Here is a 6,000-nt window from a genome sequence, read left to right as displayed (position 1 = left end):
TAGACGGTAGGCTAATACATTGCAAAATTGTATTAGAAATGTTTAATTATACGAACTATTACTCCAAAGTTAAACGATATCCGCTATTTGTAGCATTTTCGAGGTTCACTGTTTTGCTACATTACGAGCAATGGGAGGGAATCGTAGCTCTGACGACGACCATCTGTCAAAAAGTATCCGTCCGTCGTCCAGAGCTACGTTATCGCAGCTAACCACACGCATGCATGTCGCACGCACGGGAGGCCGTCCTTAAATGACCTTAGCTGTTAGTAGGACGTTAAACCAGTAAAACAAAACAAAACCTCGCTACTTTATGTCTTACTGTAAATGGAGTGGATATCGTACTAAAAACCGTCCTCTCTACTTTATTTATTTATAGTGGAAGTGGAGTAAACATCCAACTAAAAATCAATCCTTCTCCTGTAAATCTGAAGACTTTTACGCTCGGCTAGGTAGTAACATGTATATATGAGTTCTCCATATCGATAAAAAGTAGAACGAACCTTACTTGTGTAGGAATTAATAGTATATCGTTATTTTATGTTAAAATGTATGGGTATCAAGTTATAATGACACAGTGTATTCCTTCTGGGATTTCATTATGATTTAACATGCATACATATTAAATATGTGACATTATGATATACATCAATAGTTATTGGAATCAGTTTGCGTTTGGTGTAATGCTATTACAAAAGTTGAGGGTATAAGGTCACCTTACTAGCTCCACCTAGCGGGAATTTTCTTTAAACTAATGGTACGATGATTTCCTTGTGACCGAAAGGTCGCTACATCTGTAGTTCGAGCCCCAGCGCGTGCAGGTTATCATTTCTCCTTCTTATTACACTATAACGTAACCAAACCAGTGACAACATACGTACCAACAACAAATTATATGCACTAACACTGCCGACGCATCTGGTGCACAGCATCGGCCCTGCAAGCTGAACGACACACTACACTCGAGCGCAGATACCCTGGCCGCGGCGATACTGGTGAGTACAATTTACGTTATTCAATAATTTGAATCAGTTCTAGAGATAATCATTACCGACACGGACATGAATTCTGAACTCTTTTTCTTCCTCTCTCTGTCTGTCTGTAATTTTGAAGAAAAAAAATTGAAACTAAATTTTAGTGTTTAAATGGCTCTGCGTGATAAATTCGATATCCTGTTCGATACACTGTATTACTTATTTAGATATTGTGTATATAAGCAGCCGTAGCTACATGTATATACATATACAATGTATATGTATGCAGATTTTTTTTATCTACTGTTATCCCTTTAACTGGGACGTCTTGTTATTTTGTAACATGCAGAAAACACTTCATCTTCCGGAAGTCACACTGTCCCGATCTCAATTACAAAACGCAATCGGAACACCTCGCCTCCATCTGACAATCGGAACCCCTCGTCATTTTCTCCGAAACTACGTTCGCAGACGGAGGCGAGGTGTTCCGATTGCTCCATCTGAGTCTACTTTCGGAGAAAATGACGAGAGGTTCCGATTGTTACAAAACGGATTTAAAAACAAAGTACATACTAAAAGTTTAAACGGACTGGATAACTTTCCGTAATGAATAATTATTTATTTCAGCATTCCCGACCAGTAATACAAATATATACAACACTTCTGCATCCTTAGCTAACGGCTATTGTTTTACAAAATTATATGTTAATAATTTACGTTGCACTGTTCATACATTGAAAAGTACACCAACTACTTTGGTTGAGTTCGGAACTGTTTAGGGGGCAATCTAAATGATCAAAATATTTTGCAAAATATATGTTTGCAATGGAAGTATGATGTGGAATTTTTTTAAAACTTGGCTGGTGCCACAGTAGTAGCCTGCTGTACCCACACTTGTTCTATTGTACCTTTTGCATGCATCCAACTGCCCCATCAAATTATTTCAGTTGTTTGGGTAATGCAATGATGATCGAGAACATACTTCAGAATCGACAGAAAAGGACATATTTTATTCTAAGCATTCTTTGAGCTTATAGCTATCGTGACCGCAGTTACTGTATTGGGTATAAGTGTAACAGAGCACATGATTAATTAAATTTAAATCACTGCCACCGCTAGGGATCGAACTCGGGACCTCTGGCTTACTAGTCTAACGCTCAACCGATCGAGCTAAGGAGAAGATCTCTCTAGCCGAGCGGTATATTGCGACTAGTATTTACCAGAGTTACATAAGTATTAATTACGTATCAATGAAACATTCGGGGTAAGCTCAGGTTTAGAGATAGATATGTACTTCGGTGAGCTCTCTGATAAATCAGTAAAGCAGTTTCATTATTAATGATAAATATCTTAAATATTCTATTTTGAAAAGCTCAAAAAAAAATACTTGTATAATGTGTTTAAATTATTATTTTACAAAAAAGAATTGCGTAATGTTTATGTGTTAATTGTAGTTAATTAAAAACAACTTGATCAAGATCTTTAGATATCATGAGTACACTTTTAATAAAATATATAATCTTAGATATACTATACTGTGAATTTTCCTTATCTTATAGAGAAGATCGGTTTACCTGTATCTACCTGAACTGTAAGTGTTGTAAGTACAAATGTAAATACCACCTATTCAACTCTAGCCAACGTTTTTCTTTGTACCCGTTTCTTGCTTAAAATCTTACAAGTTGGCTAAGCTTGAAGACACCTTTCCCTCACCCTGCTGCCTCGGGGAACATCACCTTTCTCGGGGTAACAATTCTCTGTATTAACCTAATCAAAGTCAATAATTAAATACATTGTATCATAAAACTGTTAAACTGTTATATCTGGTAGAAAAATACTGAGCTCGTGCTTTGTCCGTGATTCATATTTTCTACTAGGTTGATATATCACCATATTTACCTCATCAAAGGTCCATCATTGAGATGTGTCTTTAGGACCGTGAATTATATTCATTTTAAAAGTCCCTGTGTGAATCACATGTTGGTCGTAACAAGGAAACAAGCTATTCTTTGTTTGTACTGAGCGAAGTTAAATTTTTCTCACACAAATTGCACAAATGCGTTTTATAATCCGAAAAAAAGTAGAAAGGATGTACACATCCTCTTTTTAATCATCGGCGGCGGCGACGTCAACACGGGTAACAACGACAAAGTTTAAAAGTCATGCAAAATTCGATAGGACGAATGAGAAAACTAGACAATTACAGGTGTCATTTGGTTCTCTGGAGGACAAAAAGGAATTATTTAGAAAAATAAGGAATCTGAAAAAGGAGTATGAGGACTCTTATCATACATTCTTAGCCGCCCATCGGACGAACGATTGGGATGTAAAATTATTTGAGATATAACCAAAACAAAGCAACCATAAAACATGTGAAACACAGAAAGAAACTGATATCAAAATTTTGAACTGAAGAGATTGACAATATGAAGTATAGTTGACAAAGTTGCTATGATTAACCATATCATATAAAATATGACAGCTTTCAGGCAATAAATATTGTATTGGTCTTAACCTATATGTAATTGATATGAAAATTTTAAATTTTGTCGATTAAAAGTAATAATATGAAGAAATAAAGCGAAAAAATGTAACTTGTAGTGGCTGAAGTTCAACGTATTTCAATAATTAATATGTTGAATGTACGTCAATATATACAAATGATAATTCGGTATCAAATAAGAACTTCCTTATTCCACGCCTTTCCTCTATATAAAGGGCGCCAAATGTTATCTAAGGTTAAATTGGGTGTGACGGTTTTACCACTAGGAAGTAACCAATGCAAAAAAGTGAAATCAAGTTTTTGATAAGTTGGTCTTAATGATAAGGTTAGTTTGGCAGAAATAGCTTTTTCATCCTCTAAACTTCGACCCCAAAATTTCTACGAGCCCTCAAAAATCCTCTTTTTTATTATTTTTTTAAAAATAGCATACTATGATATGCAGCCAACTATAAAGTATCTCCCTGCAAAACATTATGTCAAAATTGACTCCCTTTAAAGAAGACCTGTTCAGTTTTTTTTCAGGGGATGGCCATCTTGTTCCTTAGTATTATGGATAAGAACAAATCTAAACATCATTTTTTTCAAAACGTAATTTGTATACCGGTACATATAACTACGCAAAATGTTGATATGCGTTAGTTTACTTGATGGGAACATTTTTATTCGGGTTCTCCAATCTGTTTTACAATTGCAGTATTTAGAAATCATTACATTGAGGTAACAGACCTTGTCCAAGGTTGTACTCCTAACTGTGCAGGACAGGTTTCGTTTTGTAATGTTTAACGTCCTATCAATAAGCTACGGTCTTTTTAGGACGGTATCTGTGTCCTGTGTGCGAGATGCATGCCTATTGTTTATGTGTGTGTGTGTTTTGGGAGGCTGCGGTATGTTCGTGTTTGTATAATTGTGATAGCGCGGAATTGATGTCGACTTTATATACAGTCACTAATTGTCCTGTTACCTGTAAGTTGCTGTAACAATGGGCAGTAATTACAAGAGAGTGACCGATCGCCATCGGCAGAGTGGCAGAGGTGTTTGTTTACTCAACCCCACCGGTGACAGCTAAGCTTAGTCATTCAACCATAGCCTAGACAACAAGAATAGTCAGGGGGTAATTAAATCATTAACAAGACCAACAAAAGAGGGACAAAGCAATAGTAATGCCTGTCATAATTGTTTTTACTTACAAAATCAACCGTATGCAAATCTGACAGGGCAGGCACATGGTTGTCAGCCGCCATTTTCTCACACTCGGAACTCCTCGGAATATGACTACGTAACATATCAAGAACAGCTGAAGAATTCCGAGTGTCTTTGTATACACTATACTAATTGACTGAACCAGAAAACGGTATTTTAATATTAAATTAAATCCCTACATGGATTTCAGAAAATATGTCTCAAAATAAATGCTTAGGGATTATAATTATCAGAGGAAAATGCACTTTCATTTATAAAGAGTTAATGTTGTAACAGAAAAGATATTTCAAACAAATTTATTTTCCAAAATATTGAGGATTAATGAAAATTGTTTTCATGATAAGAATTACCTTTACTTTTTTGACTATGTTGAGTATTTGTCTGAATAGATATTCAGTATAGTATGATATTGTGAAGATTTGTTTTGAAACTATAGGCTTATATAAATTATCAAAAATATCAACTTCAATTTTTGTGTCAGATGAATGATTGAAAATTAATTAATTAAGCATTTATCTTTAATTATTTGTCATTTATTCATGTGTTCAAATATAATAAATCAGGAGACATATAGTGTACTATAAACAGACTTTGGTTTGTTTCTTCATTTATAAGGGACATAACTCGTTGAACCTCTATATAAAGGACACCTCTCTATAAAGGACACTTTTGTCTTGTCCCTTAGGTGTCCTTTATAGACAGGTTCGACTGTATAGTGCCAACTCACTGAAACATTCTGCCGAAGACACCCAGCAGGACACCCCACCCGGTCACATTATACTGACGAGCTGACAAATCGTCCCTCTAGTACTTTGGTTTATTGTTTAAACAGCCATGGTCATTTAAGGACGCGGTAGGTTTTGAAGGTGAAGGAAAGCCGGAGTACCCGGAGAAAAACCACCGGCCTACGACCAGTACCAGGCAACTGCCCGACGTGAATTTCTAACTAGCAACCCACAAGTGGAGGGCTACATAAGTGATAAAGTGTCGGGACACCTTAACCACTCGACCACCGCGGCCTGCATCTGTCGTCGCACTCTCAAAACAGTAAAATAGACGACCAATCTATAGTAACTGCCATTTCGTCTTTTCGCTTTGTTGTCCGCGAAAAGACGCCTGGCGAAAACGCTCACCGAAGAATTAAGAGAACATACTAAACAAACTAACCGTAGCTTCATGGGTTTCTAAACTTTATATTCAGGATGTAACACTATAGTAACATAACAAACTAAATTGTTAATTATTGTATTGTGTAGAGAGTTTACTGTGAAGTTGTTAATATTCGCAAGGATTTATTTTCGCTATATTCCCTTTATAAAGCAC

The 6,000-nt window shown here is 36.0% G+C and overlaps 1 protein-coding gene across 2 annotated transcripts in view; it reads left to right on the top strand.

Annotated features, from left to right (window-relative positions):
- Window positions 1-738: 738 nt before the first annotated feature.
- Window positions 739-6,000, top strand: part of LOC117316604 (protein usf-like) — a 29,288-nt gene continuing 24,026 nt past the window's right edge. The window contains exon 1 of one of the 2 annotated variants that reach the window (XM_033871266.1): window positions 739-995. The gene's annotated coding sequence lies outside the window, so the exon portion shown is untranslated. The remainder of the gene's footprint in view (window positions 996-6,000) is intronic. The other variant, XM_033871269.1, reaches the window with a different exon arrangement.

This window comes from Pecten maximus, chromosome 18, assembly GCF_902652985.1.
Source record: "Pecten maximus chromosome 18, xPecMax1.1, whole genome shotgun sequence".
Taxonomy (NCBI): Eukaryota; Metazoa; Mollusca; class Bivalvia; order Pectinida; family Pectinidae; genus Pecten; species Pecten maximus.
This window is presented reverse-complemented; position numbering and strand designations above follow the sequence as displayed.